This window comes from Xenopus tropicalis, chromosome 7, assembly GCF_000004195.4.
Source record: "Xenopus tropicalis strain Nigerian chromosome 7, UCB_Xtro_10.0, whole genome shotgun sequence".
NCBI classification, from domain to species: Eukaryota; Metazoa; Chordata; class Amphibia; order Anura; family Pipidae; genus Xenopus; species Xenopus tropicalis.
Window position 1 is genome coordinate 104,574,036 of NC_030683.2, and position 13,209 is coordinate 104,587,244.

Genomic DNA, 13,209 nt, shown 5'->3' on the forward strand with positions numbered 1-13,209 from the left:
AAAGGAGGACATTTATACACAGAGAGTTAAATTAAGGAATACTTTTTTCTGCCCACTATTGTGAGTGACGCAGAACGTGTCTTGTAATGTGGCGTCCTGAGCCAATACTGACCCGGACACTGTGTACGTGGGGTTCCTCTGGATACTCCACTTTCCACCCACACTCCATAAGGCAGGATAATCAGCTCCTGATGAAACTGACCTTAGTGTATTTGTGTTGTGTGAATGTGATAGAGACCTTCAAAGATGTCACCTAACCCCGTGTCATTGGGATGATAATGATCCACTCCAGGCAGTTTTGAGACCTTATTTAATACCATTTAGGGGGGAATGTAATAAAATTCTTAAGCAGAAAAAATTGCACACAAATAAGAATAAAAATTAGCATCTTGCAATGTAATATTTTTCATTATACTGTTATTGCATTGGTAATTTTAAGTGCATATTATAAGAGTATAAGATGTGCTTAAAGATAGCGCAATTGTTAGCACAAAAATAATGACTTTTTCTTTAAGAAGTTTTATTACATATACTGTGCACTGGCGCAAGCTAAAAAAATTGCAATTGCTATCCTACTGTCGCATGAAAAGCAAATTGTTTGTGAAAGGTATTTCATATTCATGCAAATTCCAAATCGTTCAAAATGCAATTTTTTTTCCTCATTGTGAACGTTTTATCACAATGGGACCTATATTACATTCCCCCATTAGTGTGAAAATGAATTAGGCTTTAAAAATAACATGGGTTTAGTTGCCATCCCAGTATAGTAGATTGCAAGCTTCACTAGGGTAAGCTCTGATGTGAATGATGGCCTGTGTGTATGTAACATGTTAGCTCTATATAATAATAAGCACATTGGGCCCGATTCACTAAAGTCCGAAATAAGGAGTGCTATTTATAGCATGCGTTAAAAATCTTATCACTTCTTATTTTTCGCTCGATTCACTAAAAGGACACTTGTCATAATTAAGAAGCGATGTTCTTGGCGTTATTTATCTTGCGACGACATATTTTCAAGCAATATATTACGCAGCGCACAACATATTACGCAGCGTGCGATATTTTACGCAGAGCGCAATATATTACCCACGTAACCATTACTTTCTGAAGACTACCGTTCTGAAAATTTTGCGCTCTGCATAAAATATTGCGTGCTGCGTAATATGTTGTGCGCTGCATAATATATTGCTTGAAAATATGTCGACGCAAGATAAATAACGCCAAGAACATCGCTTCTTAATTATGACAAGTGTCCTTTTAGTGAATCGAGCGAAAAATAAGAAGTGATAAGATTTTTAACGCATGCTATAAATAGCACTCCTTATTTCGGACTTTAGTGAATCGGGCCCATAGTGTTTTTTGTGATTTTTACACTTGTTATATTAAAATTTGTATTTTAGTAATTAGTAAAATTAGCGCTAAAAAGCGAAAATGAACAAAATTTCAATGTAATCCGGCCCTACTTCTCTGTCTGTATATACAGTACATACACACACACTTGCCAAACGAGTAATTTGTCCACCAACATGGTGGGCCAAATTGGATTGATCCAGTCCTTTCACCCCAGGGCAAATGGCCCTTTTGAGTAGTTAATGGCTGAAATCTTACATGTGGCCCCCACTGCTTTAAGGAAATGTGCCTTCCACAGTGTAAAGGTCCCCATACACCTTAAGATCCGCTCGCTTGGTGATGTCGCCAAGCGAGTGGATCTTCTCCCGATATCCCCATCTATGGGGCCAAACGATCAAATTATAACGACGGCTATAGGCAAAGTCGGCTCGGGGACCGCATCAACGACCCGATGCGGTCCCCGATCTGACTAGATTTTTAAACCTGCCCGGTCGAGATCTGGTCGATTTCAGGCCAGATATCGGTCGGACAGTCCCGTCAGTAGTCCCCATACACGGGCCGATTAGCTGCCGAATCAGTCTAAGGGATCAATATCGGCAGCTAGAATCGGCCCGTGTATGGGGACTTAACCCCCACTAGTTTCCATTTAGGATCTTTACCGTAGTATGGGCTTATATATTTAGGGCCGGAACTAGGGGTAGGCTACCCCTAGTTGGAAACTTGTCCTCCTACTTCCCCCAAGTCTTCTTCACACCCCGCATTACCTCCATACCACCCGCCCCTGTCTTCAGCACAATTTTGCGCAAACTGGGGTAGAATGGTGGGTGGGCTGACTGGCCGGGTTACCTAGGACACCCAGCCAGGTGCTGTATATAGTCACAAATACCCAGCAGTGGTAAGAAGTGTGTGGGGGTTTTTTTATGGGGGGGGATAGTGGACAGCATCTTATCATTAGCACCCTAAGTTAACACTATTGTTGCTACGAATCAATTCTGCTGAAGCAAGGGTGCATGACAGTGAAAACAGCATACATTACACACATCCATCCTCCATCCATTTTCAGCAAAATAGTGTTTCAGAAAGACACAAACTGTGTTAGAAATTAAGCACTTTAAATAATATAATTATGCATCTTCAGTTGGTCTCACAGAGATGACCATCTACAAGGGGGCAAATAATGCCAAATGGATACTACAACCCTACTTTTAAACTGCACACACTAAAATGGCTGCCACCCCGACTGATACATAGTGATATAATAACATTTCTTTCCCTTTGACAAAACAGATGATCCGCACAAGTCGGACATACCTAAATGCCTTGTTTTTTTACTTTCTGAAGGCCAGTCCATGATCGCCTAAAGTAATAAGCAAATGTGTAAGTGTATTGTAAATATTTGCAGATTTGCCAGGTGGGATTCATTGGGATTGTGCTGTGTGGATTTATTTAATCCCCCAATGTGATCAAATTCCACTGCAGAAGTTAAATTTATCCTCTCCCAAACAGCTGCCGGGATTCTTATATCAGCTCCCTTGAGACAATGGTATCTGACAGAGTCTGTCACCTTTCTGTCAGTGCCACAATACAAGCAGACAGAACACAGGCATGATTAATGTTAGTTCTCTTGAAAGAGTTTTTACATTACTGGAGACCTTTTAGCTTCGATTGCAATAAGGGTTCAACTGTGTTATAAAGAAAACCATTTACTGTCAGTCAGTGGGACCATGTCCTTGTCTCTAACGTCACGTCACATAAAGCTACCAGAGTCGGACTGGGCCAGCGGGACACTGGGAAAAAATAGGTGGACCCAGCCTACCCAAACCCAATCCCCGCCTGCCCTTCCTCTTCGCTCCCTTGTTGGCTTCATCCCTCGATTTCACAAAAGTAAGTATAAGAAGCATGTGGGATGGAGGGGCTGGTGGTGGGTGAGCGGACGGTGCTGAGGGCCCCAGTGTGGATGTGGAGGCCCCTGGAGTAGCACCCCCGATAGGCCTTCCCACACCCTAGTCTGACCCTGAAAGCTACTGCAGAGATAAAGAAATTGTGATAGATCTTTAAATTTCAGAAGACAGTTTAAGGATTAACTGTACCTTGTAGAGCACATGGCTCAACCATTGGTGTTGGATGGGGATGCAGGTATTTAGAAAACACCAATGTATTCTACAGCGCTGTACAATAAATGGGTGTGTGCATTAAGCATACAAAAACAACCAGTAACCAATACAAGAGGTAAAGAGGGGCCCTGCCCAAAAGAACTAAAGATCCAATCAACAGCTCCTTGACTTTCCCCTTTCTTTCTGTGTAAAGCTGGCCATATATGCCCAGATTTGGTCAGGCAGTTTGGGAGGTTTTGACCATACTTCATAACCACTTGGGCATGTATAGCCTGAAGTGGCAATTTAGACAATCCTGTGATTTTTTTTTTGGATCAAGGATTACATTATTCCTGATGTGTTGGTTGTCCAAAAGTAAGTGAAGACGAGCTGCAGCCACACTAACTGTGCCAGACAGCAAGCAATGCTATGTCCCAAGGTGAAAGTGCACAGACTGACCCTGTTTGTATTAACATGATGCATACACAACAGAATCCTGTTCCTTTGACATATTTTACTTTTGGAATGTCAGATTGTCTGAATAATGGACCTGAGCATAGATTTGTGACCCAGTATACTATCTAGAGGCATAACTATAAGGGGAGACCCAGTGACCGCAAAGAGGGCTCAGCAAGGACTCCTGACCCCCCCCCACCCCCTGCTTCAGTACCCGTTACCAACTCCCAGCATGTCCCACATTATGCCACTAATACTAATAATGGATTGGAGAGTACAAGCTAAGCCATAACAATATCTAATTCATAAGTCAACAACCTTCGAAATCCCTTTGTGTGTCAAATAGAGATTTGGCGTTAGCGTGTAGTCTGAAATATCCTTCCCAACTGCAAAACTGGATAATTCTCTGGATCAGTCAGAACTGATATATCTCATAACCATAGCTATATCCCTTCTTATTAGAAAGGCATCCAAACCACTTACAACCTAATTACTGAACTGCCCATCATCAGTATGTTCCTTAGCACAGAATTCTGTAACTCTACTTGGTGTAAGGGCTTGTGCACATAGCCGTCAGATCCATGTTTAGGAATGCATTTCATCTGCTTCTTCAATGCAATAAAACTCATGCAATGCAAAAATATTGAGCAGTTACAGTTTTCTAGTGTTTGATGCATGTTCTAATTAAAGAGGAACTCTGCATACCCAATAAAAACGCGGAACCGGCGCACTTCAACATTTCCTGACTTCTACGCGGTCCACCAGAAATCCACAGGGGATTGACTGGTGGACTGCGATCAACGTTTTGGCCACCCCTGCTGTAATCTGTTCCTTTAAAAAGTATGTTTCAGATTGTAACAAGTTCTCTAAAGTTTACAGATAGCATGCAGGAACTACATACCCCACAATGCATTGCACTGCAATGTTCTATTCCTTATTGACAACCCGTGTGCACGGGATTGTGGGATTTGGAGGATGCAGGCTGAGAGCAGTCAGCTACTGTTACATTTTCTTTTAGACTTATAGTCAGCCAGACCAGCAGGAGAACAGGGGGCTAGGCTTAGGTAACTGTTCCAAACCATATTATTACATTAAAAATTATGAAAAGGCTGCATATTTTTAATTGTTGTAATTGTTAATTGCTATAATGTTGCTTGAAATTATGTTTACTTTTCAAAGAGCTTAATCTGTGCTTGGGTTGATTTCCCCTTTAATATCTGGGGAGTGAAAAACTGTAAAATGCCAAACTGCAAGTGTTTGTGTATATGCTGTGTGTGCATCAAGCAAAGCAATACAATAAATGACAAAAGCAGATGTTACCAGACCATTGGGCAAAATCTTTTAGGCTCCCTCCCACACTTTGGAAAAGATAATCTGTGCCATACACACATGCCGAGATTGCACATCTATTATTGATCGCAGCTATTATTTGCAGCTTATTTCTTCAACTAGAGGGCACTCTCTCCTCTGGCTCAATCAAACTGCTTAAAGGGGCAGTATACACCTGTGTTAAAAAATAAACCACAGGCACTTTATAGTTACAATATATACACAGGCCGAGGCAGTGCCAGTCAGTACAGTTATAGCAAGGAGCGTATGGGAGTCAATGCTCTTCGTGTGCTATTAGCCTTAAATGAAACACTGTTCATTTTATATTAATATGAGCCCAACAAGTGCTAACCCATATAGGATTCCTAAATATTTTTATGATACAGGTATAGGACCCCTTATCCAGAATGTGCGGGACCAAGGGTATTCCAGATAAGAGGTCTTTCTGTAATTTCAATCTCCATACCTTAAGTCTACTAAAAAAAAACAATAAAACATTAATTAAACCCAATAGGATTGTTTTGCATACAATAAGGATTATTTATATCTTTTATTACTACAGAGAAAAAGGAAATCAGTTTTAAAATTATTTGATTAAAATGGAGTCTATGGGAGACATGCTTTTTCGTAATTCAAAGCTTTCTGTATAATGGGTTTCCGGATAAGGGATCCCACACCTGTAGTATATTATCAATAAGTGCTTGAAAGACTTACCATACAATTGCAAATATATATAGATAGATAGATATATGTATATATATATGTGTGTGTGTGTGTGTGTATGTGCTAATTTAATGCACATGTGAGGACAGAAAAATATTCCATAGGGTGATTGCTGTTCCTCTCCCTTTTCCTTTTATTGAAGTTGGATAATCCCCCCCTCCTCCCCAGCCCCCTGCCCAATACAATATGATCAGGGCCAGACGGTGGGGTCTGGTTTCTAAAAGAAAACGTCCACCACATGCTTGGGACAGCCCCACTACAAAGGGCATTTGAAAAAGCCATTTGTCTGTCACTCCAATCATAACCTCCGACGCCTCTCACGCTGACAAGGGCTCCAGGTAAGTGAGCTGGAACATCATGCTTAGTATTAGGGAAAAGGCAAGGCACATATATATAGAACTGATTAACTGAATCACTCATCCCATATTTTTATTTAGCATGTCTTAGTCTGTCAATATAATTAGTTTTTCTGTGCAGAGAATTATTTTTGTATATTGTGATTTTTGCATTTCTCTTTCTGGCTACATTTGGTTTGAGCTCACTGTAACACTATGAACAAAAGGAGAATGTTCCAGAGCCTATATGTTCCTTTCAAGCCTTTTACTCCCCTAAAGAGCCAGCCTTTTTATTCCCAGCATACTGCATGATTATGCTTATATATGTACTATTCCTGCCAAGGAGAATACTCTTGGACATTGACAATTGACAACTGCAGTTTTAAAAAATAATTTAGCAGCTTTAGGGGTTTTTTTTGCCCAAACCCATCCCTACTGTCTCCCATTCACTGTTATATAAACCACCTTATAGCACTATTACTACTTCTTTCCGTTTTCCAATTTAAAGGGACACGCAACCCCTTTGTTTAACACTGGCTCAGTGAATAGAGATTGTGCTGAACATACCTGCTGGACTGCTGATCTGTTTGACTCTGCGGACCAGAAAGTAGAACGTGACTGGAGTGCTATTGATTAAAAAGCTAAATAATTAAAAAAAACACAAAATCTGAAAAATGAAGACCAATTGCAAACTGTCTCATTATGCCTCATACTAAAAGTTAAAAGGCTAACTACCTCTGTAATTGGGTTTGTTTTACATTAATTTTAGTCATTATTCTTCATCACTTACATTTCTCTTTATATTTTGTGGATTACTCCTCCTTACTTTACTTACTGTAATGTACTGTTGCCCTGCACTGGTAAAACTTGTGTGTTTGCTTTAGAAACCCTAATATAGTTTCTATAAATCAGCTGCTGTGTAACCATGGGGGCAGCTATTTTAGCTGAAAAAAAGGATAACACACAGGTTACATAGTAGATAACAGATAAACACTGTAACATACAATTGGAATCTACACAGCTTATTGGTTTTCTGCTATGTAACCTGTGCCTTTTCTCCTTTTAAAGGTTGAATAGCTGCCCCCATGGCTACACAGCAGTTTTGTTTATATTAAAGGAACAGTAACACCAAAAAATTCAAGTGTATAAAAGAAATTCCAATATAATGTGCTGCTGCCCTGCACTGGTACAACTGGTGTGTTTGCCTCAGAAACACTACTATGGTTTATATAAAGAATGCAGCTGTGTAGCCATGGGGGCAGCCATTCAAAGGAGAAAAGGCACAGGCACATAGCAGATAACAGATAAAACACTATTGTATTCTACAGAGCTTATCCGTTATCTGCTATGTAACCTGTGCCTCTTCTCCTTTTTTCCAGCTTGAATGGCTGCCCCCGGGGCTACACAGCAGCTCATTATATATAACCTATAGTAGAGTTACTGTAGCAAACACACAACTTTTACCAGTGTAAGCCAACAGTACATTATATTTAATTTACTTTAAAACTCTTTCATTTTTTGGTGTTACTGTTCCTTTAACTATAGTAGGATTTCTGTAGCAAATGCACAACTTTTACTAGTACAGGGAAACAGTACATAATATATGAATTACTTGCACAGCTGTTGTTTGGGAGTTGCTAATAGGAGGAACTGCCCTGGGCATTGCAGAGCATTAGTTAGATATAGGATGTTGGTGGGGTAACAGGGTAATACCGCAACAGTAGAGCCACATGGTGATAATAGAGCAAGATAGACACTGTATTTCAGTATTGCCAAACCTGCAACCCTTAAGTTGATGCAGAAGTACACATCTCACTGTTCAATGATGGCAAAGGTGATTCAGAGGGTTGTAGTTTAACAGCAACTGCTTTTGTATGAAGTCATTGTGTGAACTGATGCCATTTATTATAGGTACAGGTATGGGACCTATTATACAGAATGCTTGGGACCTGGGGTTTTCCGGATAAGGGGTCTTTCCGTAATTTGGATCGCCTACCTTAAGTCTGCCAAAAAAAATATTTAAACAGTAATTAAACCCAATAGGATTGTTTTGGCTCCAATAAGGATTAATTATATCTTAGTTGGGATCAAGTACAAGGTTCTGTTTTATTATTACAGAAAATTATTTTTAAAAAATTTGAATTATTTAATTTAAATGGAGTCTATGGGAGATGGCCTTTCCGTAATTCAGAACTCTCTGGATAATGGGCTTCTGGATAAGGAGTCAGATTCCTGGACTTGCATCTATACTTCTACTAGTGCGCTGTTCCCACCTCCTGTGCCAAATCACATGCAAGTGTGTGTATTGAGGCAGGGGATCCCTGGAGCTACAACCACCTCCAAGTTTCAGAGTTCCCACTGTGGGTAAAAATTAGAACTGCTATACCCTCACATTCATCTGTGCAAACTGAAAATAAACCTTACTTCTAAATCTGATATATTCTCCTTTCAATACTCACACAAATATGCACAGTGCGTCTCTGCCAGGACTGAGTTCACTGAAGCCCTTAAGCATCTTGCATTAATGATCTAGTTGCAACCATCTTTAATTGTGGAGGGGCCCAGGTTTTATATACAGTAATGTTGGATTGTCCAACTTTTGGCCCTTCAGCACAACTCACAGCACTGCTGACAGCCACAGCACTGATATAAAATGGTACGTGCTGATTCCATCTTGTTCCTGCTACGCACCAATCATGCCGTATACAGGTGCTATAAGGACCAGAGCAGTCGCCTCTATCTTTCCTTTCTCCTCTTAAAGCTATGGAACTACTCATTCCCTAAAATGTATTCCTCAATGGCTATCCTATCCAGACTCTGCTACATGCTATGTCCTGAATGTGGAAGTCATTATTCAGACTCATTATGAAAGTGAGTGGGCTGTACAGTATCCTGCCTAATAATGTGCCTGGAAAATACATCTGCAGAACTGTCAAGGGAATCCAAGTATGATGTTTAGTAGCTTAGTAAGCAAAGCCAAATCACCATATATTACAAAATTGCACTTGCAAGTACACTTTAATGCAACTGGCAAAAAAGCCAATGGGGGCATTTCTGGCCCTGCTTCCTGAGCAGGGTAATTAAAGGAAGGAAGTGCATGAAATAATTACAATACAATGTAGCATTGCCCTGTTTGTTTGGTTCAGAAACACTACTATAGTTTATATAAACAAAGTTGCCAAGTACCCATGGGGGTGGTTATTTAAATTGAAATGGGGCTAAACAGGTTACATAGCAGATAACAGATAAGCACTGTAAAACACCATTGTATTCTAAAGAGTATATCTGTTATCTGCTATGTAACCTGTGCCATTTGTACCTTTTTTCCAGTTTGAATGGCTGCCCCCATGGCTACACAGCAGCTTATTTATATCAACTATGGTATCCTTTCTGAATCAAACACACAACTTATTATTTATAATAATAAATAATAACAACTTATTATTTATTTTATTTTATATAATATATTTTTTGGTGTTACTGTTCCTTTAAGCACCCTGAAACAACTGAATGTAAAACTGCTGTACTCTTATGAGCACTTTTGCTCAGCGTTTCTTTGCTCAGTTCTAGCAGTCAGCTAATTGGTAGAACTAATAGAGAAATACAGAAGACGCTTACTGCTCAGTACTCTAATTTTCTGGCAGCAGATGGCACTGCTGTTTCAAATTTGTTGTATTACCATTGTACCATGGTAACAAAAACTGCTATTATTAGTTAAAAACAATAATGCAAATTGCATAAACTGCTCAGAAGAGCACTTAAGATGTATACACATATAAAACCTGCATTGTTCTACCTTAAGGCATGATCTTTATCATCGTTTGCAATGTAAAGCATTTGGACTTATAAAACAAATAAACACTTAGGGCTCTGGTACACGGGGAGATTAGTCGCCCGCGGCAAAACTCCCTGCTCGTGGGCGACTAATCTCCCCGAGTTGCCTTCCCTCTGCCATCCCACCGGCGAACATGTAAGTCGCCGGCGGGATGGCAGACGCGGCGGCGCGATTTCGCGCAAATCGCCGAAAAAGACTCTATTTTTCCTATTTCCTATTGATTTAGGTGTTATCGCATAAAAAGGTAGGTGTCACATTAAGAACCCAGTGCTTCTGGGATTGTGCAGCAACCAAGGATGCTGCAGCTGGCAGACAGCAGGTGGTGCCATTTAGTCGTCATTTTTCCTTTTCTTATCCTCAGATGGTTACAGACTCATATCCCTATCATATGCAAAATACCACTGCTCCTCATCCTATCCCCATAACTTTCTCATGCTGTAAATGTGTGCACTGCCAATACAGCAGCCCCTCTGGCATTTGCCAGAATCCACAGATTGCCAGTCCCAGCCTGATCATGGGGCTGCATTGGGTTGACAAAACATATAGTTACATTGTCACTGAGAAAAACACCATTTCCCAGTAATTTAATGTACAAATTACCCACCCAAACAATTTCATGTAAACTTGTTCTGAGGGTTGTGAGTAGTTTTGCAATTACCATGTCTATTTTAATATTATATTTTATTTTTAGTACTTTTTCACTATTCATATCATGATTTTGTAACAGATGTTGCGCTGCTGTTATGTCCAGCTAGCTAGATTGAATGCCAGAAGCTTACAATATTAATGCAGGACTGAACAGTAGGGGGTGCTCCTGTTAAAAATGATATTAGCAGTGTAAAGCTGCTAACGTCATAAAACTCTAAAATCTTGAAAATATCACAGTAAAGCTTAAAAAAAAAAATAAATAAGGTAAATTATTATTATATTGTTTTTGGCAGGTACATATTCACCATGCTTCTTTTCTACCGGTTCTGGCTGCCAGGGATCAGCAACACCAAGCTACCTCTAACTGGATTCATTCATTTTATTGCTATTATTTATATTTTTCTTACTTGTGTTTCCGTTCTAGCTGCCCCTAATTATCTTCCAGTTTGTCATGGAAACCGCTGCCTGGCTGCTGGAATAATTGTTGGGATGCTTGTTCAATTCCAATCTTGTGAGCTGCAGAACAAAATGTAAAATAATAAAAATAATTCCAGAGCATATGCCCTTTCATTTTAATCCTGTTATAAGGACAGATCTTACTACTTATTCTGTCTTATTACTGGAGACAGGATCCCTATAGTCAAAACACCCAGCCTGCAGTTAGTTCCCCTTCATTTGAGCAGTTTCAATTTGACAGCCCTACAGGATTTCCCAATCATTTAAAATTGAAGTGATTTCAATCGAGATCGGGCCGATTTCAGCCCAGATATCGATCGGGCAGGCCCTTCGGTAGTCACCATACATGGGCCGATTAGCTGCCGAATCGGTCTAAGGGACTGATATCGGCAGCTAGAATCAGCCCATGCATGGGGACCTTAAGTGTGTTTTTTGAGTTTCAGATCTTAATTTTTACTACATAAATCATGTTTTAAAGTCACTGTGGATTTGTGTATTACATGGGCAGTGTTTGCCTTCATCCAGTATCCCACAGCAACTAGTCAAACTTTGCTACTTTATTACTACATAAGCCCCAGCCAATGTTGCTGATACTCTAGACCATATATGTCAAACACAAGGCCCGGGGGCCAAATCCGGCAAACCTGGCTGTTTTATGTTGCCCTTGGTGAGTGTGTCTGACCATCCAGCCTGATCAATTTCCATTTTCCTCACATAGTAACTAAGACTAAGGGGTATATTTATCATGTTGTGTAAAAAGTGGAGTGAAGCATTACCAGTAATGTTGCCCAAGGCATCCAATCAGTAATCAGATTTCAACAGTAGCAAAGCATCTATTGGCTGCTATGAGCAACATCACCGGTAATGTCTTACTCCACTTTTTACACATTGTGATAAACATACCCCTTAGTATCTTACTAAATATATTAATAAAAAATTTGGCTCGCGACTTAGTCTGTGTTTTAGATTTTGCCCCCCTTATGTGATTGAGTTTGACACCCCTGCTCTAGACCTTCAAAAAGAGCTGATGAGCCAAGCCTGCTATTATCAAGGTAAAATGTCTTATACTGTTAATATCCCAGAAAACAGTTCAAACTGAATTTTAAAAGTGTTTAGAGAATCACTCTGAGTAAGATTATGCAATTAATTTCCGGGAGGTTACGATCCCCTTAACGTTAGAAGCACCATTTTATATTTTTTGGTCAGTTCTTAGCAGAGCAATGTATTTTTAATTTGTTTTGAGAGTTTACATGTCCCTCAAAAATATAGGACAATCAGTATTACATTTCTAACATAATATGCTGGTGATTAAACACAGGTTTGTTAAAGGAAAACTAAAAATGAATATGCCTAGAAATGCTATATTTTATATAGTGAACTTACCAGCCAAAAGGTTCAGCATCTCTAAAACAGTAATGATTCAGATTCAAATTTAGAACTGTACCTCCCCATCTTGGATTTTGTTAGGAATGTCAGTGACACAGCACATGCTCTGTGTGCTCTGGGCAGCTGGTGAGAAGCTAAGCTTAGGGGTCATTGCAAATAATCAAGCAGAAAATAAGGTTTGCTTTTTATATAAGCTACAGGGCTTATTATAAAATTCTGGTGCTAACTGTACTGTATTGTTGTTCAGAGCTGCCATGTACTAATAATCTGAATGATTTATTATCAGCCTTTTCTTGTGACTTTTAGATTCTATATATATAGTATATTGTGAGTGAATCCCTAAGCTCAGTAAGTGACAGCAGCACAGAGCATGCACAGTGAATCAGCAGAAAAGAAGATGGGGAGCTACTGGGGGCATGTTTGGAGGCACAGATTCCCTGCTAAAGGGTTGCCCAGCTTCTTTAGTTAAGCTTTAGTTCCCCTTTAAACTGGCCTTATTTCTTCAGCAAGCAGCATGAAAACACAGACTCAAATGTGTATGGAGCACCAGAAGCTGGGTTGCTGCTCTAGTCCCTATGGAAATACGTAGCAACCTGAC

At 39.8% G+C, this 13,209-nt stretch overlaps 1 protein-coding gene across 18 annotated transcripts in view; it reads left to right on the top strand.

Annotated features, from left to right (window-relative positions):
• The first annotated feature begins 6,178 nt into the window (after positions 1 to 6,178).
• tnnt1 (troponin T1, slow skeletal type) overlaps positions 6,179 to 13,209 on the top strand; it is a 35,461-nt gene continuing 28,430 nt past the window's right edge. For 6 of the 18 annotated variants that reach the window (XM_031906273.1, XM_031906276.1, XM_031906275.1 and 3 more), the window contains exon 1: positions 6,180 to 6,289. The gene's annotated coding sequence lies outside the window, so the exon portion shown is untranslated. Of the gene's footprint in view, positions 6,290 to 13,209 lie in introns of all 18 variants that reach the window. The other 12 variants (XM_031906281.1, XM_031906279.1, XM_002938273.5 and 9 more) reach the window with 4 other exon arrangements.